The 24,159-nt window shown below is 42.8% G+C and overlaps 1 protein-coding gene across 1 annotated transcript in view; it reads right to left on the bottom strand.

Annotated features, from left to right (window-relative positions):
• Positions 1-24,159, bottom strand: part of TRHDE (thyrotropin releasing hormone degrading enzyme) — a 1,599,235-nt gene that overhangs the window by 876,041 nt on the left and 699,035 nt on the right. The gene's annotated exons all lie outside the window — the stretch shown is intronic.

The raw sequence follows: 24,159 nt of genomic DNA, 5'->3' as shown, positions 1-24,159 counted from the left end.
ACTTAACACACTTTTCTAGATGACATTCTACTGACGGTCAAGAGTTATCCATTTATATCTTATTCATAAGAGGAACAATTACATTATAATTCAAAATGTGTTCTCTTGAAAAATGAGCAAGAGTAATATTTAAACTTCGGCAAATTAAACAGGTTCACCTGAAATATGCACAGATGATGTGTCAGTTAATAATGAATTGTTATGTTTTTTAGTAAAATCTATTAATTATAAATCATTAATATACTTAAAGTGGAGAAAGTCATACAAAATGTCACAAATCAATTCTGACATAAAGAGTGCTATGACACAATTTCAGATATTAATTTACTCAAGGTTGTTCAGGTTGTTCAACATACCATAATTTATGTTCATACTTTTCCACTTCACTTATTCTATGAGTTATTTTTTTATTTTTTATTTTTGGAAAATGTAATGCATAGAATTAGGCTACTTTGACATCTGTGTTTTTGCTGGATTCATCATGGATTATCAAAAATGCTTCCGTCAGGATAATACAACCAGAGGCATTGGTTATGAACGGATTTGGTAATATTATCTCTAAAATAGCAATTACGGATTCGGCACTGAAAGAATTGCAAGTCAATGGGTGCCGAATCCGGGTTTTTTTTGTGTCCGAGAGCACAGATCTAACACCATTGACTTACACTGTGTTTCATGCCGGATCCGTCTTGCTCTGCATCCCATGACACACTGAAAAACGCTGCTTGCGGCATGGGAGCGCAACCAAAAGAAACAAAATGCATTCTGGTGCATTCCATTCAGTTCAGTTTTATATAATAAAAAGGTTTATAATTTAATAGAATGTACAATTGATCTATAAATAATAAATATTAAAATGTAATATCTGCCAAAGACAACTATGACATATCTTTAGGATATGTCATAAATGTCAGATAAGAAGGGGTCATAGTAGTCAACTAACTGCCAGTTTACATATCAGAAGTTAATAGAGACAATTATGCATATAAATATGAAATAAATATGTTTGATTATGATACCCCTTTAACCCTTTTACACTATATATTGTGGCAATGTGAACATTGAGGTGTTGTTTCCCCAGGTTCCAGTCCGGGACTTGAGGCATGCTCATGTCCAGGGATCCTATTTAATCCTGCTACTGGATCTTGGGTGTGTCTCACTCTGGAGTGTCTTGTGAAGCAGAGTCCTGGTGAGGCTCTGTGTGAGTGGTCTCAGGCAGGTGGGCTGAGGGGCCACGAGGCTAGGCGATAGCCTGAACTTTGGGGAACGCGGTGACGCCTGTGAAACAAGGATAACGAGGCCAGAGTCGGGAGGACTACTGGGCCACAACCCCCCAAAAGGTATTGAAGTGTCACAGCCTGGAGGTTGCTGGACTGAATGGCTGAGGAAAGCCGCATTTGTGTTCCATGTGTGAACAGGGCTCTCTAGGTGAGTCAGGGATACGCTTATGTGTTTAGTTAGAGCCTAGCCGGGCAAGGGTTTGTTATTTTGTGTGGATGTCACACGTGATAAGTTGAAGCTGCAACTTCTTAACCTGTGCTTTGATAAAGTGTCTGAAATAAAGCAAGAGTTTGGACACTATAACCGTGTCTGCGAAGATATCTGTGAGTGTGACCCCCTGAAAAGAGACGATCCCTTACAATATCCATTTATCATGTAGCAGATTTATATTTCCTGGATTTCTATGGGGAATCTTTGAGCAGCATAGAAGGTGACTAGGCCTTTAAAATGGTGAAAGACCCAACCACTTTTACAGATGAAATCTTTTCACAGGTCTATAAGACATTTCAAAAGATAAAAAAAAAAACTCCAGTCAAAATGAATAACATATTATAATATTGCGTATACAATAAAAAGGCTTATTTTTCTTTTTTGAATAGGAGGCAAACCATATAAATTATTCTATTTTGTTCTGGTAGCCCACTATGCATCCTGAACCACTGGTAAATACCAAAGAAACAGCCTAAAATGATAGAAATGATTATGCCATATAACATATAGCTGATTTAGGCCTCTTTCACACGGGCATTGCGGGAAAATGTGCGGGTGCGTTGCGGGAACACCCGCAATTTTTCCGCACGAGTGCAAAACATTGTGATGCGTTTTGCACTCGCGTGAGAAAAATCACGCATGTTTGGTACCTAAATCCGAACTTCTTTACAGAAGTTCGGGTTTGGGTTAGGTGTTGTGTTGATGTTATTATTTTCCCTTATAACATAGTTATAAGGGAAAATAATAGCATTCTGAATACAGAATAATTAGTAGGTAATCAATTGAGGGTTAAAAAAAAAATAAAAAAATTAACTCACCTTCTCCTCTTGTTCGCGTAGTTCCCGGTCTCTTCTTTACTTCTTTAATGATGAGCTGTGGGCTAAAGGACCTTTGGTGACATCAGATCACATGCTCCAATCACATGGTCCATCACCGTGGTGATGGACCATGTGATTGGAGCATGTGATCTGATGTCACCACAGGTCCTAGCCAGTAGTTCATCATTAAAGAAGTAAAGAAGAGACCGGGAACTACGCGAACAAGAGGAGAAGGTGAGTTAATTTTTTTATTTTTTTTTTAACCCTCAATTGATCACCTACTAAGCATTCTGTATTCAGAATGCTATTATTTTCCCTTATAACCATGTTATAAGGGAAAATAATACAGTGAATAGACTGTCACCTAGCAACCATGCGTGAAAATCGCACCGCATCCGCACTTGCTTGCGGATGCTTGCGATTTTCACGCAACCCCATTCACTTCTATGGGGCCTACGTTGCGTGAAAAACACAGAATATAGAGCATGCTGCGATTTTCACGCAACGCACAAGTGATGCGTGAAAATCACCGCTCATGTGAACAGCCCCATAGAAATGAATGGGTCGGTATTCAGTGCATGTGCAATGCGTTCACCTCACGCATCGCATCCGCGCGGAATACTCGCCCGTCTGAAAGGGGCCTTAGTCTTATCGAAATACATCAAATAATAATTAGTGTTGGGCACAAATATTCGAATCGCAAATTTTAATTGCGAATATCGCCACTTCGAGAATTTGCGAAGATTTAGAATATAGTGCAATATATTCGGATTTGTGAATATTCTATATATTTTTTATTTTTTTCATCACTAACCTCCCTTCTTGCTTGTGGGCCAATGAGAAGGATGCAGTGTCTTTGTCTGAGCTTAGCAGCATCCCTAGCAACCAATAGGAAAGTTGCCTACCCTTTACTATATAGGCAGCAGCCGTTTTCTGTAGTTTTATGGAGTTCTGAGAGAGACAGTAGTGTCATTGCTGTGCTCTGTGCTTTACTGTTTAATGATATTAGATAGTTAGTTAGTTAGTATACACTCACCTAAAGAATTATTAGGAACACCATACTAATACGGTGTTGGACCCCCTTTTGCCTTCAGAACTGCCTTAATTCTATGTGGCATTGATTCAACAAGGTGCTGATAGCATTCTTTAGAAATGTTGGCCCATATTGATAGGATAGCATCTTGCAATTGATGGAGATTTGAGGGATGCACATCCAGGGCACGAAGCTCCCGTTCCACCACATCCCAAAGATGCTCTATTGGGTTGAGATCTGTGACTGTGGGGGCCATTTTAGTACAGTGAACTCATTGTCATGTTCAAGAAACTAATTTGAAATGATTCGAGCTTTGTGACATGGTGCATTATCCTGCTGGAAGTAGCCATCAGAGGATGGGTACATGTTGGTCATGAAGGGATGGACATGGTCAGAAACAATGCTCACATAGCCCGTGGCCTAAAGTGTGCCCAGAAAACATCCCCCACACCATTACACCACCACCACCAGCCTGCACAGTGGTAAAAAGGCATGATGGATACATGTTCTCATTCTGTTTACGCCAAATTCGGACTCTACCATTTGAATGTCTCAACAGAAATCGAGACTCATCAGACCAGGCAACATTTTTCCAGTCTTCAACAGTCCAATTTTAATGAGCTCGTGCAAATTGTAGCCTCTTTTTCCTATTTGTAGTGGAGATGAGTGGTACCCGGTGGGGTCTTCTGCTGTTGTAGCCCATCCGCCTCAAGGTTGTGCGTGTTGTGGCTTCACAAATGCTTTGCTGCATACCTCGGTTGTAACGAGTGGTTATTTCAGTCAACTTTGCTCTTCTATCAGCTTGAATCAGTCGGCCCAATATCCTCTGACCTCTAGCATCCACAAGGCATTTTTGCCCACAGGACTGCCGCATACTGGATGTTTTTCCCTTTTCACACCATTCTTTGTAAACCCTAGAAATGGTTGTGCGTGAAAATCCCAGTAACTGAGCAGATTGGGAAATACTCAGACCGGCCCGTCTGGCACCAACAACCATGCCACGCTCAAAATTGCTTAGATCACCTTTCTTTCCCATTCTGACATTCAGTTTGGAGTTCAGGAGATTGTCTTGACCAGGACCACACCCCTAAATGTATTGAAGCAACTGCCATGTGATTGGTTGACTAGATAATTGCATTAATGAGAAATAGAACAGGTGTTCCTAATAATTCTTTAGGTGAGTGTATATATACAAACCGGATTCCAAAAAAGTTGGGACACTAAACAAATTGTGAATAAAAATTGAATGCAATGATGTGGAGATGGCAAATGTCAATATTTTATTTTTAATAGAACTTAGATGACAGATCAAACGTTTAATCCGAGTAAATGTATCATTTTAAAGGAAAAATACGTTGATTCCAATTTTCACGGTGTCAACAAATCCCCAAAAAGTTGGGACAAGTAGCAATAAGAGGCTGGAAAAAGTAAATTTGAGCATAACGAAGAGCTGGAAGACCAATTAACACTAATTAGGTCCATTGGCAACATGATTGGGTATAAAAAGAGCTTCTCAGAGTGGCAGTGTCTCTCAGAAGCCAAGATGGGTAGAGGATCACCAATTCCCACAATGTTGCGCAGAAAGATAGTGGAGCAATATCAGAAAGGTGTTACCCAGCGAAAAATTGCAAAGACTTTGCATCTATCATCATCAACTGTGCATAACATCATCCGAAGATTCAGAGAATCTGGAACAATCTCTGTGCGTAAGGGTCAAGGCCGTAAAACCATACTGGATGCCCGTGATCTCCGGGCCCTTAAACGACATTGCACCACAAACAGGAATGCTACTTTAAAGGAAATCACAGAATGGGCTCAGGAATACTTCCAGAAACCATTGTCAGTGAACACAATCCACCGTTCCATCCGCCGTTGCCAGCTGAAACTCTACAGTGCAAAGAAGAAGCCATTTCTAAGCAAGATCCACAAGCTCAGGCGTTTTCACTGGGCCAGGGATCATTTAAAATGGAGTGTGGCAAAATGGAAGACTGTTCTGTGGTCAGACGAGTCACGATTCGAAGTTCTTTTTGGAAATCTGGGACGCCATGTCATCCGGACCAAAGAGGACAAGGACAACCCAAGTTGTTATCAACGCTCAGTTCAGAAGCCTGCATCTCTGATGGTATGGGGTTGCATGAGTGCGTGTGGCATGGGCAGCTTGCATGTCTGGAAAAGCACCATCAATGCAGAAAAATATATTCAGGTTCTAGAACAAGATATGCTCCCATCCAGACATCATCTCTTTCAGGGAAGACCCTGCATTTTTCAACAAGATAATGCCAGACCACATTCTGCATCAATCACAACATCATGGCTGCGTAGGAGCAGGATCCGGGTACTGAAATGGCCAGTCTGCAGTCCAGATCTTTCACCTATAGAGAACATTTGGCGCATCAAAAAGAGGAAGGTGCAACAAAGAAGGCCCAAATTTGCGGATATATGATGAATATTCGCCAAATATTGTGAATTCGAATATTTTCCCTGCAGCTCATCACTAATAATGATATAGAAACCATTGCTCCAGGGAATAAGGTTTCTTGACTTACTAGTCATTCATATTTGAACAAACTGAATTCTCTTGAATTAGCTACCATGTTCTGTCTGAATTAAAGACAATCTGTCACAAACTTACCAGTCCGGGCTCCAGCAGTGAGATCTCCAGCTTTGGTGCAACATAGCCAGGAGAAACAAGTTGCTAAGCCACACCCCCTAGTGATGCAACAGCATCATTAGCAACTAGATACAATGCTTTTTCTCCCCACATTGAGTGTGTGCTGGAGGAGACTAGCAGTGGGTTGATTGTTTAGCTGATCTATTACTGTGTGCGGTGTTCTGACTAATGGAGTGACGAGTCATGGACCTATCAGGTTCTGATCCAGGGACTTGGCGCTCTATTTAAACCCCTGCTGGCAATACACCCTTGTCAGTTATAGGTTTTCCTTGCTGTTTTCCAGTTGCTATTTTGTGTTTTGGATTGATGCTATTCAAGATCACTTCGGCTCGACTTGGAACTCTCTCTCTCTGATCCGTGATTTGGTACTGTATTGACCTCCCGGCTTTTACTTTTTCCTGCACAACCTTTCTCTGTGTGTTTTTCTGTTCTGGGTTCCAGTTATGTGAACAGGTCCCTGCAGTTTTTACCAAAGTTCTTTGGTTTGACTCCCTGCACTTATCAGTATAGGGACGGTCGACCAGTTGTGGACTTGCCGCTTAGGACTTATTCTGCAAGTAGGCAGGGACAGCAGGTTGGGTGAAAGTTAGGGCTCACCGTGTAAGTGTGTTTTCCCTGACTACTTTGCTGACAGAATCTGTCAGCAGTTATGATCCCTCAAAACTGTTGACACTCAGTGTCACAGGGACACTCACTTCATATGCTCTCTGCAAGAATAGTTTCCCAACCCCTCCCATTTATTCAGAGCAATGATTCTGGTATCCAACCAGAATACCATGGGGACGGGGTGAAGTTGGCAATCCTTCAGTGCAGAGAGACTGTGACTGTTATGGCAGTGAATGTGGAACAACTTGTTTGACTTTGGTATACTTCTAAGGAAGTTATCCTGGAAGTCCACTAGGTTTCACCATTTACCCCCTATATAGGGATCTGGACTTCACTGTCGGGGAATCACCAGACGTCTACCCATGGGGATCAGAAAACAAAAAGATCAGGCAAAACTCAAAGTCAGTAACTGGCCAGGAACAGGGAAGGCAAAGTACATAAGCATTCAATAAACAGTATGAAGATCAGGACAGACAGCTTAGGGTCAATACGTTAATAAGGCATAGGTCAGGCAGCAGAGAATCACAGTTAGGAATCAGGCAGAGGTTTATACATGAGCAGACAAATGAAAGATCACACATTTGCAGAACCTTGCAAACTAGATAAACCTATTTCTCAGGCATCCTCCTGTAGGGGACAGTACCATAAGTACCCTGAAGTGACCAGCCATAGACTGGGAAAGAATAGAGTGTGAGCTAGCCCTTAACCCCTTAAGGACCGGGCTCATTTTAACCTTAAGGACCAGGCCATTTTTTGCAAATCTGACCACTGTCACTTTATGTGTGAATAACTTTAAAACGCTTTTACTTATCCAGGCCATTCTGAGATTGCTTTTTCGTCACATATTGTACTTCATGACAATGGTAAAATGGAGTAAAATCATTTTTATTTATAAAAAAATACCAAATTTACCAAAAAGTTTGAAAAATTAGCAGATTTCCAAGTTTCAATTTCTCTACTTCTATAATACATAGTAATACCTCCAAAAGTAGTTATTAATTTACATTCCCCATATGTCTACTTCATGTTTGGATCATTTTGGGAATGCCATTTTATTTTTTGGGGACGTTACAAGTAGAGTTGAGCAAACACCTGGATGTTCGTGTTCGAGAAGTTCGGCCGAACTTCCCGGAAATGTTCGGGTTCGGGATCCGAACTCGACCCGAACTTCAACCCGAACCCCATTGAAGTCAATGGGAACCCAAACTTTTCAACACTAAAAAGGCTGTAAGGAAAGGGCTAGAGGGCTGCAAAAGGCAGCAAAATGTACGTAAATCCCCTGCAAACAAATGTGGATAGGGAAATGAATAAAAATAAAAATAAAATAAATAAAAATTAACAAATATCAATTGGAGAGAGGTCCCATAGCAGAGAATCAGGCTTCATGTCACCCACCACTGGAACAGGCAATTGTCAGATATTTTTAGGCCCCGGCACCCAGACAGAGGAGAGAGGTCCCATAGCAGAGATTCAGGCTTCATGTCATAACAGTGAATCAGGCTTCATGTCACCCACCACTGGAACAGGCCACTGTCAGATATTTTTAGGCCCCGGCACCCAGACAGAGGAGAGGTTCATTCAACTTTGGGTTGCCCCACAATATAATGGTAAAATTAAAAAAAGAGGATTGAATGAGGAAGTGCCCTGGAGTACAAGAATATATGGTTAAGGGGAGTTAGTTATAAATGTCTAATCTGCACAAGGGATGGACAGGTCCTGTGGGATCCATGCCTGGTTCATTTTTATGAATGTCAGCTTGTCCACATTGGCTGTAGACAGGCGGCTGCGTTTGTCTGTAATGACGCCCCCTGCCGTGCTGAATACACGTTCAGACAAAACGCTGGCCGCCGGGCAGGCCAGCACCTCCAAGGCATAAAAGGCTAGCTCTGGCCACGTGGACAATTTGGAGACACAGAAGTTGAATGGGGCCGAACCATCAGTCAGTACGTGGAGGGGTGTGCACAGGTACTGTTCCACCATGTTAGTGAAATGTTGCCTCCTGCTAACACGTTCCGTATCAGGTGGTGGTGCAGTTAGCTGTGGCGTGTTGACAAAACTTTTCCACATCTCTGCCATGCCAACCCTGCCCTCAGAGGAGCTGGCCATGACACAGCTGCGTTGGCGACCTCTTGCTCCTCCTCTGCCTTCGCCTTGGGCTTCCACTTGTTCCCCTGTGACATTTGGGAATGCTCTCAGTAGCGCATCTACCAACGTGCGCTTGTACTCGCGCATCTTTTCTTTTACGCTCCAGTGCAGGAAGTAAGGTGGGCACATTGTCTTTGTACCGGGGATCCGGCAGGGTGGCAACCCAGTAGTCCGCACACGTTAAAATGTGGGCAACTCTGCTGTCATTGAGCAGGCACTGCAGCATGTAGTCGCTCATGTGTGCCAGGCTGCCCAGAGGTAAGGACAAGCTGTCCTCTGTGGGAGGCGTATCGTCATCGTCCTGCGTTTCCCCCCAGCCACGCACCAGTGATGGGCCCGAGCTGCGTTGGGTGCCACACCGCTGTGAACATGCTTTATCTTCATTCTCCTCCACCTCCTCCTCATCCTCGTCCTCCAGTAGTGGGCCCTGTCTGGCCACATTTGTACCTGCCTCTGCTGTTGGACCGCACTTTATGCAGCAGCTCTGACATGTCGGGTTAGTTGTGAATGAACTTCTGCACCACCAAATTCAGCACAGGCTAGTTCCAGAGCTGCGACGAGATTTTGCACATTATCGCACACCACCAGGCCGGGCTTGAGGCTCACCGGCAGCAACCACTCGTCGGTCTGTTGTTCAATACCCCGCCACAACTCCTGCGCGGTGTGGTGCCTGTCCCCCAAACATATGAGTTTCAGAATGGCCTGCTGACGTTTACCCCGGGATGTGCTGAAGTTGGTGGTGAAGGTGTGGCTGACTGGATGAGCAGGTGGAAGAAGAGGATGAGGAAGCCGAGTAGGAGGAGGAGGCTACAGGAGGCAAATAATTTTGCCCTGCGATCCTTGGCGGCGGAAGGACGTGCGCCAAACAGCTCTCCGCCTGGGGCCCAGTCGCCACTACATTTACCCAGTGTTAGGGAGATATAGCGTCCCTGGCCGTGCTTACTGGTCCACGTATCTGTGGTTAGGTGGACCTTGCCACAGATGGTGTTGCGCAGTGCACACTTGATTTTATCGGATACTTGGTTATGGAGGGAAGGCACGGCTCTCTTGGAGAAGTAGTGGCGGCTGGGAACAACATACTGTGGGACAGCAAGCGACATGAGCTGTTTAAAGCTGTCTGTGTCCACCAGCCTGAATGACAGCATTTCATAGGCCAGTAGTTTAGAAATGCTGGCATTCAGGGCCAGGGATCGAGGGTGGCTAGGTGGGAATTTACGCTTTCTCTCAAATGTTTGTGAGATGGAGAGCTGAACGCTGCCGTGTGACATGGTTGAGATGCTTGGTGACGGAGATGGTGGTGTTGGTGCTACATCCTCTGTTTGCTGGGCGGCAGGTGCCAACGTTTCTCCAGAGGCGGAGGAAGAGGCCGAGGCAGCAGCAGAAGAGGTAGCAGGGGGAGCCTGAGTGAGTTCCTTGTTTTTAAGGTGTTTACTCCACTGCAGTTCATGCTTTGCATGCAGGTGCCTGATCATGCAGGTTGTTCTAAGGTACAGAATGTTAATGCCTCGCTTCAGGCTCTGATGGCACAGTGTGCAAACCACTCGGGTCTTGTTGTCAGCACATTGTTTGAAGAACTGCCACGCCAGGGAAATCCTTGAAGCTGCCTTTGGGGTGCTCGGTCCCATATGGCGGTGGCCAGTAGCAGGCGGTGGCCAGTAGCAGGCGGCGGGTGTTCTGCTTTTGCCCACTGCTCCCTCTTTTGCTACGCTGTTGGCTCGTCCTCACCACTGCCTCTTCCTCCGAACTGTGAAAGTCAGTTTGAATGACCTTTATTCCATGTGGGGTCTAGGACTTCATCGTCCCCTGCAATGTCTTCCACCCAGTCTTCCTCCCTGACCTCCTGTTCAGTCTGCACACTGCAGAAAGACGCAGCAGTTGGAACCTGTGTTTCATCATCAGAGACTTGCTGAGGTGGTATTCCCATGTCCTCATCATCAGGAAACATAAGTGGTTGTACGTCAGTGCATTCTATGTCTTCCACCGCTGGGGAAGGGCTAGTTGGATGCCCTTGGGAAACCCTGCCAGCAGAGTCTTCAAACAGCATAAGAGACTGCTGCATAAGTTGAGGTTTAGACAGTTTCCCTGATATGCATGGGGGTGATGTGACAGACTGATGGGCTTGGTTTTCATGCGCCATCTGTGCGCTTTCTGAAGAAGACTGGGTGGGAGATAATGTGAATGTGCTGGATCCACTGTCGGACACCCAATTGACTAATGCCTGTACCTGCTCAGGCCTTACCATCCTTAGAACGGCATTGGGCCCCACCAAATATCGCTGAAAATTCTGGCATCTACTGGGACCTAAGGTAGTTGGTACACTAGGCCACGTCCTCTCCCAGCACCAGAGGGTCCACTAACACAACCACGACCATGTCCGCGTCCCTTACTAGATGTTTTCCTCATTGTTATCGTTCACCACAATAAGAAAAAAAATATTTGGCCCAATGTATTGAATTCAAATTCAGGCCTTTTTTTACAGGCACCTAACACTATCTAGCTATCTACTTAGGTACCGTATTACACTAATACAGGCACAGCAGTAACCACAGATTTAGCTGAATATAAATTGTAGGCCTAGTATTTAGGAGGTGGATGACAGGTATACATTTACAGACAGAATTAGACTTGGTGATGCACGGTAGCGTTTGAAGTTATTGAGAATGACCCTATCCGCACCTTCAATCTAATATACCCTTTTATGGATAGATTTAAACTTGGCCTGATACAGCAGAAAACAATTATTTAGGGAATTGCTAAGTTGGGAATTGTATTCAACCCAGAACAAAAACTGTGCTTTGGCAGACAGCAGACAGTATTACAATTGGCTAGCCACAGCTGAAACACCAGATTTAGGGTACTGCTATTTTGGCAATTGTATTTCACCCCTCAATAAAATAGCAAGCACAGCCAAGCCCCTGATGTAGGATATAGCAAAAAAAAAAAAACACACTATTGATGGTTAAAAATGGACTTGGTGGCAACTTATGCTGGCGCACCACAAGACACAAAATGGCCGCCGATCACCCTAGAGGTTGTATGATACACAGCTGTACATCGATCATTTCAGTAAGTAAATTACTGTCTAATCTCGCCCTAACAGCAGCTGCATCCTATCCCTACACTGATCAGAGCAGAGTGACGTGCGGCGTTACGTGACTCCAGCTTAAATAGATCCTGGGTCACATGCTGCACTGGCCAATCATAGCCATGCCAATAGTAGGCATGGCTGTGATGGCCTCTTGGGGCAAGTAGTATGACTCTTGTTGATTGGCTGCTTTGCAGCCTTTCAAAAAGCGCCAAGAAAGTGCCGAACACCGAACCCGGACTTTTACGAAAATGTTCGGGTCCGTGTTACGAACACCTCAAAATTCGGTATGAACCCGAACTATACAGTTCGGGTTCGCTCATCCCTAGTTACAAGGCTTAGAAGTTTATAAGCAAATCATGAAATTTTTCAGAAATCTTCCAAAACCCACTTTTTAAGGACCAGTTCAGGTCTGAAGTTAGTTTGTGAGGCTTACATAATAGAAACCACTAAAAATGACCCCATTTTGGAAACTACACCCCTCAAGGTATTCAAATCTTGGCAAATTTTCCATTTTAATTCATTATTTCCAGTAACAAAGCAAGGGTTAACAGCCAAACAAAACTCAATATTTATTGCCCTGATTCTGTAGTTTATAGAAACACCCTATATGTGGCGTAAACTACTGTACAAGCACACGGCAGGTCGAAGAAGGAAAGGAACACCATATGGTTTCTGGAAGGCAGATTTTGCAGGACTGGTTTATTTACACCATGTCCCATTTGAAGACCCCCTGATGCACCCCTAGAGTAGAAACTCCAAAAAAGTGACCCCATTTTGGAAACTACACGCCTCAAGGTATTCAAAACTGATATTACAAACTTTGTTAACCCTTTAGGTGTTCCACAAGAGTTATTGGCAAATGGAGATGAAATTTCAGAATTTCAGAGTAGGGAGACATTCTGGGGGTTCAATACGGGAATCTCGTACTCTCACAAAGTTTGTGCAGCTTCACGCCATACCTCACCTGCTTAGACAGAACATACTGGCGGAAAATGAGTCTCCCCTTGAAAGCAATGAGAGACTCTTCAACAGCGACCTCCCTTCCAGGTACATAGGCCTCCAAAAATTTGGCCCTGAAGTGATCGATGACCGGCCTGATTTTGTACAGGTGGTCATAGGCAGGATCACCTCGGGGGGACATGCTGCATTATCTGCATAATGCAGGCATTTCCGAATGTCCTAAAAACGGGAATGTGTCATGGCCATACAGTAGAGTGGGGTCTGATAGAGGACGTCCCCACTCCAGTACTGCCTGACACTGGGTTTTTTGACTAGGCCCCTGTGCAGCATGAGGCCCCAAAACGTCCTCATCTCGGCTGCACTGACCGGAGTCCAGCCACCGGACCTAGCCAAAAAGGAGCCCGAGTGTTGAGCAATGAACTTTTGGGCGAACAAGTTTGTTTGCTCCACCATTAGATTCACAAAGTTTTCACAGAAAAAATAAAATAAAAAAAGTCATATTCAGTGAAGCCCACTGTGGGAATCTGGATTCCTGGTTCGCCAACAAAGTCAGGAATCACAGGCTCAAAATCCTCTGGGGTACACCAGACAAGTTCACCGGTAGGGGGCTCAGGTGGACTTATCTGGTGGGCCAGAAAACTAGTACAAGCCCCAGGGCGGCTCATACTAGTCTGGGTCACTGGGTCCCTGGTATGTGGGTCCCCTTGCTCCACCTGGCGGCGTCTCCGCCGCCTTGGGGGCTCATCATCATCACTAGATGATGAGGAGGACGCGGATGACAAGAGGAAATTGGGGTCATCCTCATCCTCACTGGGTCTCTCAGAGTCTGAGGCAAGCAGGGCATATGCCTCCTTGGCCGAGAATTTCTGGCGGGCCATAGGGGAGTGTGTGTGTGCGTGTATGTAAAACTTTATTTAATGTGCGTGTGTGTGGGAGGACGGGTGTTCACGTTCACTACCCTAACCCACTCTAAACCTAACAGAAGAAAAAAACGAAATAAAAAACAAAAGCCTCAAAAATTAGAAAAAAATATTAAAGATTCAAACTTGCCTATCAGCGGTCCGAAGCTGATCAGCGGTGGGCTGGGCGTTGCGCTAACAGTGGCCGGACGCTAAGAGTGCCAGCCACAGTCAGCGCACGCACACAAAAAAAAAAGCGCTTGCACTTCAAAAAATTGTGTGTGTGGGGGTAGGGCAAGGGGTACAATCTGCAGCACCTCTGGGGGGGTCTAGGGTTGCACAGCTGTGTGCTATGGACCCCAGACACGCGATCAGGGTGAAGCCCAAAAATAAAACTTTTTTTTTTTTTCCCTAAAACTATCCCTCAGTCTCCCTTCCTAATCTAACTTTTTCCTAAACCTGTCCCTGCAAACTTTGGTGGCTCACCTGGGGTTGCTGGGCTCAGTGATGGATTGGACAGGCTCCTCTCTCCGCTCACGGAAGCAGTGTGGAGGAGGAGAGCAGAGCTAGGGAAATTAACCACCACCCGTCTGTCCAGCCAATAGGATGCGATCCTGAGAGGTGATCAGAGGGGGGGCCAGTGGATCTGGGACATCAATAGAAACAGAAAGGTAAGCGCTTCAGTGCATATCCTGGCACTGGAAAATTGTAAGAATCACAGTTTTTAGAGGAGGTTTGGAGGTAGACTTTCTTGTGGGTATTTAAGTCAAAGCCAGAAGTGAATCCAGCAGGAAGAAGTATAGGTCCTTCCTTTGTAATCCACTTCCAGCTTTGGCTGGAAAACCTATCTGAAAACCTCCTAAAAAAAACCTCAGGTAAAAGGCACTGTTAGTTGGGCTCTATAGGAACATTGCTGTGACAATGTGACAAGCCTTGGATCCTTCAGGGGGCCCAAGGCTACCATAGCATACAAATGGAGTCCCTTGATCTTGGTGCGTGGGAGCCATTTGGCCTGAGATGCCTGAGATGCCATGGCCACAATCAAGCATGGCACCTGAGGGTTTAAAAGTCTCTGATCAGAATTATTGCTGATCACAGACTTTGCCTCAGGTGTCTGATGTGCCATGGAAGGGGTTAATTGAAAGATGAAGAGAAAATACTGTTCTAAACTGTATGAGTAGAGAAGTTAAACCAGCAGTCCACATGTCGATCAGTAAAATAACATTGCTCAATAAACTCTGTAATAGGAGAAGTTAAGGACACTTTGTCTGTGAGTATTATGGCAATGTTAACTTTGATCAAAATAAATGTGTATTATCTCTTCCAGATTATGTTATTCATGATGTTTCCTCTGGAGAGGAACAGAAACGTGCAAACAGCTGGTGTTTGTCACTTCAGAGTAATGATGCTGAAGACCTGGAAACGTTCTTGTGCCATTAAGGCATAGAGATCTCCCGTACAAAACTCATCTTGTTTTAATTTTCTCCTGTCAGTGATGGGGTCTTTGCCAGAAATGGCTGACATTTCTCAAACAGGTAAACCAATTCATTTTTTAATGAACATGCAAAAGGAACATTTGGCTTTTTTATGTGTGTTGATGTAGTATATAATGAAACTCTTTACTTTTTAAGTGAACAGTTCAACAATGCATAAAAGTAGACATATTTGTTGTATTAGAACGACAGAAAATTAAAGAGATATGGAAGTATATACAGCATGCATCATAACATGATGTGTTAGGAGACGATGATACACCAGTGATGTCTTCTTTATTGTATTTTTCTACCATCAGGAAAATTTTGTAATTTTCTCACAAACAACATATAATGTATAATAGTGATCTAAAGATACACGTACTGTACTTTGAATGAGTGATTCCTTTTCAGGCACTAGAAAATGTTATACATACCGCATTTTTAGGTTATCACCATAAAACAGGGTGCATTGTAATTTGTGAAGTTATTTGGTATCAATTTAAAAATATTATCTAATTTAATTAAAATGTGCTAATTATTTACAGATTTTCAATTATTTAGTTTAAAAAAAATCTTAAATTTTAATTTAGCACCTTCTTTATAGCTTTTCTTCTAAGAAGGTTTGAATACTAAGCACAATGTCAAAAAGATCTAATATGAATTATGAACTACTAAATCCATTTTAATCAATGGTTAAACAAAAATCACCTATGATACACCCTGGAGAACAAGAGTTTGGGAGGCTATATACTGTGCCTGGCATCCAATTGAAAAGTAAATGAAGCTTTGTAATGCTCATACTGTCTATCTGCCACTATGCCTAACATTTCTGAGAACCCTCCTGCTGATTAACTGAGAGCAGTTTAATGACATACAGGAGCTCACAATATCCCACCCTTCTTTTATGATATAAATCAGATACAGTATATACACTAGTCTTATAAACTCAGAGTTCTGGCAGCTTTGTAGTGGGAGTTGATTACATCCGCTAGTTCACTCCTTTATCGACATATTTTTGTTACTTGTGTTTTAACTTCCTTTCATTTATCATAGTGTATTTTAAAGACATGGCATATTCATTTATTTTTTGTCAAGGTTAACATGATAGTTGTCTATCCATGGAGTTTTAATATCCTATATTACATTTTCTGCTAAGGAAATATATAAAGTCTCAGTATATTAAAGCAGAAGTTGTCATATAAAAGAAAAAGTTCAAATAAATAGCAGACCTAACCTATAAAATGAAACCAAGGTGTGGATAGTCGCTGTTATTTTGATGGTCCGTGTCCATATCCTTTCCTCCTGGTGAGCAAGGCCGCTGTATTACTTACCCACTCCATCGCTCCTGTGTTCTCCTGGCTAATAACCATTGGCATTCCCCTCCTGCCAGCATTGTTCGCCTCCCTTCAGACGAGGCCCTCCTCTGATGAGTTCGTAGAACGAGACCACTCCATCTGCTTTTAAAGGGTCAACATGCAGGCACCATAATCTTTCCCAGCCAATAGCTGACCATCAAGGGTACTTATAAGGCACCTTCCTCTGTGGGAAGATACCAGAACAACAATTTGTAGTGTATACTAGGTTCCTGAAGAGGAGTGCTGATTATATTTGTCTTAGTGTACTAACTTCTGCTTGTTTCCTGGATTTGATCATTTGCTGCCTGACCTGACCTGTGCCTTCACACTATTCTGACCCTGAGCTGCCAGCCCTTAGATTGTTTATCTGATTGTATAAACTCTGCCTGCCCTGAGCTTGGTCTGTCCCTGACTACGATTTTAGGTAAGGCATGCCAGATTAAGGCACCAATAACCAAGGGTTGGTTAAATATTAAAACATAAAATAAAGTAGTACAAAAATTCATAGTACAGTGGACCCCTGAAGAGCTGATGCAGAGTGTGTGAGTGGTAGTGGCCCTGATGAGATGATGTCTCTAAGGACATTGCTCCCTGGGGATTAATGCAGTGGAAATGTGGTTTGAGGAATCAGGTCAGAAGTAAACGTATAAGTCTCTTTTTACTCAGTGCAAAATATAACCTATAGTATATCCAGCAGTAGTATATCCAACAAAGTGCAGTTTCTATTCCCAGATGATGAGCTATATTGGCTGGCAAAGTAGCAGTTTATGGCACCTGATGTGTTTTCTTGCTGATGACTCTCTCAGCTAACAGCTATGTGCTGGATATTTTGACTAGGGGTGTCCACTGTATAATGTAGGCTTTGAAATAGCCTGGCCTGGATTTAATGCAGGTGATGGTTGAAGCAGGGTCTGTAAAGCTGTTGTTGATGGTAACTCTGCTGATAATAAACAATTTAGATTTTCTGATATCTGGAGTTTTGTATTTTTGCATTCTCTCTGAAATAGTGGTTTCACAGAAGAATTGGTTCCAATGCTGGTCTCTGAGACTTTTGAAGTGAGTCAGAATCCGAATCAGACTTGATTCATTACTCCTCACTTTCTAGACTAGAACTGTCCTCCTGGAAGGAAGTAGGACCAGCCTAATCCTACCAAGATGGAAGGAATGTAATGGTTAAATAGGTTGTCTTGGTTCAGAGCTCAACAAGAATATATCCCCATTTCACCTAGGCAGTCACCATGATTATCCTCCGATACTCTCCTTTGGTGCAGGGAAAAAAGGCATTTTATGGAGATCCAGTAACATACCGGGCTCTCCATAGGGAAAGCTAGCTGAAGGCTTCCACCTAGCAGTGTAAAAAATATAAACAACTAGGATCTGGGTGGAGGGTGGGGGTCATACTAATAAGGGGGTAGATAGTGTAGATAGAGAGTGGGATATAGGAGGGGACAGTGGGGATTTTGATGGGGCTGGGGTTAGTGAGGAAAGTAGGGAGAAGACTGGGCAGAACTATACACCAATGGAAAATAGAACTGCTGGTAACAAGAACCTGTTACATACAAACATCAACCAAGGTAACCCAAAAATCCCAGATATTCACATTACAGGTAATAGTAGTTTAAAAATGTATTTTCACAAATCCAAGAAGTCTAGCTAGAAAAATGTGGGAGCTGGAGGCTATGGTACTAGAAGAACACATAGATGTAGTTGGTGTGGCTGAGACATGGTTGGACTCTTTGCATGACTGGGCTGTACATATTGAGGATTTACACTATTTAGGAAAGACAAGGTGAATAGAAAAGGTGGTGGCGTGTGCCTGTATGTTAGATAGTAATATAGAGGCTCAACTGTCCGTTAATATGGGTATGGTGCGCTTGCCCTGATTGATTACACCCAATCAATAGAAAGTGGTTAAAATTGAAAATAGAAGATGGCAGGCATTAATTATCTGTAACCGCCCGCAGACGACGGGTGGAAAATATTTTATTAAGTATAAATAAGGGCAAAATCAACATAAAATCAATGAAGAATCAATAAAAAAATCTATAAAAAATCAATAAGGTACCGATCCAAAAAATGCAAGGAGCATGACAGAGTGGATAAAAAAGTAGAAAGAAAAAATATGTAACAGAGATGGATATTAATATATATGAGTAAAAAATAAGGGGTTGGGTCAGCACAACCTGCCTGTAGGTGCAGATCACTATGGCGAAATACATATATAAACGGAAAATGCAAATGTGATCGCACACTACATCCAGCACTCTGCCCTCCATGCTGGATGAGACATTGGTTTATATTTTGGCCAAAGCATAGTAAGCCACTCACCGCGTCAAGGTCGTCTCATGAGTGGTCCCTAACTCTTGTTCCTACCTGTTCATGGGCCATGACAGCCACATAAAATCCAGGGAATGCAGGTCAGCATGCAAGCCAAGTACACTTTGCTTGTAACCCCGTCCGGTGCCATTACAGCTTTCATCGGATCCAGGGATGCAAGTACCAACATGCATGCTGAACCCACCATATACTTCTCCTGGAGCCAGATATATATGAGTATTAATATTTATGAATACATATGAAAAGATACATATAGATATAGTCATATGGTTACATCAATGTATATGTCCTTCTAAATAACCATTCAGAAGGTATTGTCCCAGACGGTTATCCAAGGAGTAAAAATTGTTACTCAATGTTCATAAATACATGACTCCATATAAATAGTGGTTAAATGGTTAAAAGAGTTGGCAATGGTTAAAAGGTCAAAAGGTCATGGGATGGTAGGTGTCCTCATGGAGTTATTTCCTACTGAAGTGCAATTTTGTTAGATACAGTGAATGGTATATATAGTGTGGTTGATATAACTTGCTATTACTTCCAAGTATCGCTCACTTGTCCCTCACTGTTATTCGGGGTTAGTAGGTTTAGGGCCCACCGCTACTCCGTGGCGTCCCACGTGTGCAGCTGGGTATACTGAAGTTTTTTACCTCCTTTCTTGGAGAATCGAAAGTCATTTGTGTGTAGCTGGGAACACGGGAATCTCCTACCTCTCTCCTGGAGAAACGAGGGTTACTGGAGCTGCTCTGTGCTGTTCAAGTTGGGCGTCTCACGTGATCCCGTGGTTCAAAGTTCAAGAGATCTCATATGTGCCAGCACTACGTCTGTGATCTTGCGCTCGCGCTGCTGCCGTCAGTAAGGCATCAGGAGGGACGTTTCAGAAAAATATTCAGGTGATCCAGAACTAGATTTCTTTATCATACATTTAAAAAATAGATTTTTTTTTTATCATACATTTGGTGGTATTCTTATGCTTTATCAATTCTGGATATATGAGCGGTCCAGAATTGATAAAGCATAAGAATACCACCAAATGTATGATAAAAAAATCTAGTTCTAGATCACCTGAACAAGTTTAGGTTTCTAGAGAATTTTCAGAACATTGGAACATTTTTTTTTACATTGATTCACATAAAATGCATAAATAAAAATGGAAACCGTACATGCGTTTTATTACTGATTTTCAATTTTTTATTTAAATGTATAATAAATAAATCTAGTTCTGGATCACCTGAATATTTTTAGGTTCCTGGAATATTTTCAGAACATTGGAACATTTCGAAAACTTTTTTATTTCTATTTTCATAATGTATAAACTGAAATACCTTTTATTTGTGAAAACGCATAAAAAGCGAATGGAAACCACACCTGCATTTTATTGCTGATTTTCTATTTTCTATTTTTATTCATTACTATTTTTATATGTATTATTCTTCAGTTTCACAATATGTTTATTGTCAAAGCTTTTGGAGCCAATTTCCACAAATGTGCACTGGAACTGCATTATATAGTTTTTATAGTGGAAATTTAACCATATGTGTGATATAACTATCTAGGATCCAATTCCATGATCAAGATCCAGTACAGACTTTGAGATGGACCCTTATGAAACTATTTAAGGGGTGTAACAAAATGGAGGTTCCAACCACTGAGGAAGGAACCAGTAGAGTTCCAAAATGCGTCTGGTAGAGTTTTGGGACCCCCACTTATTTATGAAGCACTTTATGGATTGATCGTACGACTGTATATCGAGCGGTCCACGAACATTTGCTGCATTCATTTAAACATCCAGAGATTGGCCTGAAAAGTTACGTGAAACGCTGTCTGCTCTTTTAGATCTGGACCTACTACATCTATGCTTAAACCACGTGAGCCCCGAAATCCACGTCCAGGCCACAAGAGCTCCGATGCTACTGATCTACGCAGAGGCTAGCAGACCGAACGCCATTTTGAAAATTTGTGTAGGAAGAGAGAAGCGGAGGTAAGCACTGATAGTGCCGGTGATCAGGTAAGACGCCATGTACAGGCACATTTCCTTGCTCCGCGATATTAAGGACACCTAACCATGGGTAATATCAGCGATTACTATTGCTCTGGTGGGCACGTATATATTACTAAACCTACTAACTGCATAACTTGGAGACATTTGCGGCAACTTTAGTCATCTGGACATTGACATATTAACAAACATAGGAATTAAACACACTTAGGATCTGTCAACCATTTTACACCTGGCGACACTTGCCGAGTATGCATCGTTTACAGCATCTCTATTGATTTGCAGTCTTCATTTTAATGATATCTTAAGGAACCTATACTGTTAGTGGACTCCACAATATTGGAGACTTGTTACAACATTTCATCCATTGCGTTTTATGCTGTATGTACTATGGTTTACTTTTAATGCAATTTTAGTGCATTTTTTAATGTATTTAATGTATTTGATTAATGTATTTGTTTAGCGGTTTCCTTTTAGTAATTAAATAAATAAGTATTTGCCTCCACTTGATCCATCTGGTGAGTGCCTGCTCAACTATAAGAATTATTAATTTCTAATGATACAGAGCTTGTTGGAAATGTTACTATTTGAGAAACACTAGGTAATAGTGACCACAATATAATTATATTCACCCTAAGCTATAAGAAGCAAACTCTGTCAGGCAGAGCAAAGACACTGAATATTAAAAAGGCTAATTTCCCTGGGTTGAAGGCAGCATTTCAGGGCACAGACTGGGAGCAGCTACTGTCACATAATAATACTGAGGATAAATGGGAGAGCTTTAAATCCATATTGAGTAATTGCACTAAATTTTTTTATTCCTTTAGGTAACAAGTATAAACCATTAAAATTAAACCCCCCCCCCCCCCCATGGCTTATAGCTACTGTAAAAAGGGCAATAAAAGACAAAAAAAGGCATTTAAAAAATAAAAATCTGTTAGCTATAGCGTTTAAAGATTACAAAGGGCTTAAAGGGAGTCTTTCACCTATACTGACCATTATAGAACACTAACACCATTATCAGCATTATAGTCCCCATATTGGAATGCTACTTACTGTTTAGCTGTCCGTCGTTTATTTTCTTTAAAAAATAATTTTATTCAATATGCAAATTAGGTCTGAAGGTGCCCAGGGGCGGCTTTCAAGCGGCCGGTGCCCAAGCCCCTCGTCGTTATTCATATGAAACCCCTCCCCTTTCACCCTTCTGGCCCGCCCTAGGTTCTTTAGAAATCCAGCGCCGTTTACCAGATTTGCCGCGCCTGCGCACTTCATTTCCCATTCCGCCACATGCACATTAAACGCTCTTGTGCCTCTGCTTATAATGGGGAATGAAGTGCGCAAGAGCGGCGAATCTTGTCAGCGGCGCTGGTGCTAGATTTCTGAAGAACCTAGGGCGGGCCAGAGGGGAGAAAGGAGAGGGGTTTCATATGAATAGCGACGAGGGGCCTGGGCAACGGCTGCTTGAACGCTGCCCATGGGCACCTTCAGTCCTAATTTGCATATTGAATAAAAGTGTTTTTGAAAATGAGCGACAGACAGCTAAACAGTAAGTAGCACTCCAAAAAACAAAGGTCCGAGCAAGTAGGTCCCCTAAATAATGGTAAAGGAGGGGTGGTCACTGAAGATAACGAAAAGGCAGAGTTACTAAATGTTTTTTTTTAGCTCTGTATATACAAAAGAAGAGAAAAGAGCTGATATCTGTGGTGCTGGGGCTGTTAGTACATCCAGTAATATATTCAATTGGCTAACTGTAGATATGGACCAAGATAAGTTAAATAAGGTAAATGTGAACAAGGCTCCGGGTCCAGATGGATTACACACAAGAGTGCTTAAAGAGCTCAGTTCAGTCATTGCTGTGCCACAGTTTATAATTTTTAAAGATTCTCTAGGTACTAGTACAATGCCAAGTGATTGGCGCAAGTCAAATATGGTACCCATATTAAAAAAAGGAGCTAGGGGAGCGGAGCCTGCGACTGAGCCGAATGGCTGTGTGAAGCAAGAGCTCCGTTTGAAAAGTGCCCTTTCAGCTTATTTCGCTTGAACTGGTCAAAACATGGTGAAGATCGGAGGTCGTAACATGCAGCCAGCCGAAAACATGGAGAATCTTCTCTCGGCGCACAGGGAGGTGAGGAAGAATCTGATACCCTCCCGATATCCTGTTCCTACCTGAGAGACACCCTGACATCCTCACTAGCTGCGGCCTTAGAACCGCTTAGTGCTGATATAGGCACTATCAAGCAAGATGTCCGCCATATAGGACGCAGAGTAGAGGTGCTGGAAGACACACAAGTCACCCTGATAGAGCACCAATCAGCAGTCGCACAAAAGTTACAAGCAGTCCAACTAAACCTGAATTCTTTATACAATGCGATAGAAGATCAGGAAAACAGGGGCCGTCGCAATAATCTCCGCTTCAGAGGAATACCGGAAACGGTTGCTCAGGGAGACATGCCCAATACAATTGTGCAAATTTGCTTATCCCTCTTGGGCCCTGATTCGGCACATGAAGTCTTGCTAGAAAGAGCCCACAGAGCCCTGAAACCTAAGCCTGCTCCCTCAGCACCGCCCAGAGATGTCATTTGCAAATTTCTAAGTTTTCCAGTGAAAGAAGCCGTCCTTACCAAAGCCAGAGATATCCAAGCTGTGCAGTGGGATGGTCATGATATCCTGGTCTTCCAAGACCTCGCACAATCCACCCTCAGGAAAAGAAGAGCTCTAAAACCATTGACAGATTGGCTCAGGGGAAGGAACATTCCTTACAGATGGACATTTCCCTTTGGCCTCATGTTTGCATTTGAAGGCCGCATGATGTCCATTTCTTCTCATCTCTATTTTGGATCCAGTCTATAAGCACCTGAACATCGGCCCACTTGATATCCAGGACTGGGACAGGGTTCAAGACCTAATAGGACTACCAGCCCTCCCTCCTACTGAATCCTGGGATAAACAGCTCACTCCCAAACAGCAAAGAGCCAGAAGAGGGAACCAGAAAACTACCCCAAGAAGGCTACCACTAGGAGAGTGAAATCTTAACATACAGATGAATATGCGGTCACGTATTACCTCAATCACTCTCATCTATTGATATATCTCCTCCTCACTCCTCTTAGATTTATTATCCCTCATCTCTCTCCTTTATTTCTTCTGACATTTTCCTCCCTCTGGTCTAGCTGGACCAATATCTTGAAATAAGGGCACTGAAACAGATCTTTCTTTCCCCCTACCTACTTACTACCTACTTAATCGCCTAGTGTATTTCGCACTATTATTATATATATTTTT

Source organism: Bufo bufo, chromosome 1, assembly GCF_905171765.1.
Source record: "Bufo bufo chromosome 1, aBufBuf1.1, whole genome shotgun sequence".
NCBI lineage: Eukaryota > Metazoa > Chordata > Amphibia > Anura > Bufonidae > Bufo > Bufo bufo.
The sequence above is the reverse complement of the archived record's forward strand: the minus strand, read 5'-3'. Positions and strand labels throughout refer to the sequence as shown.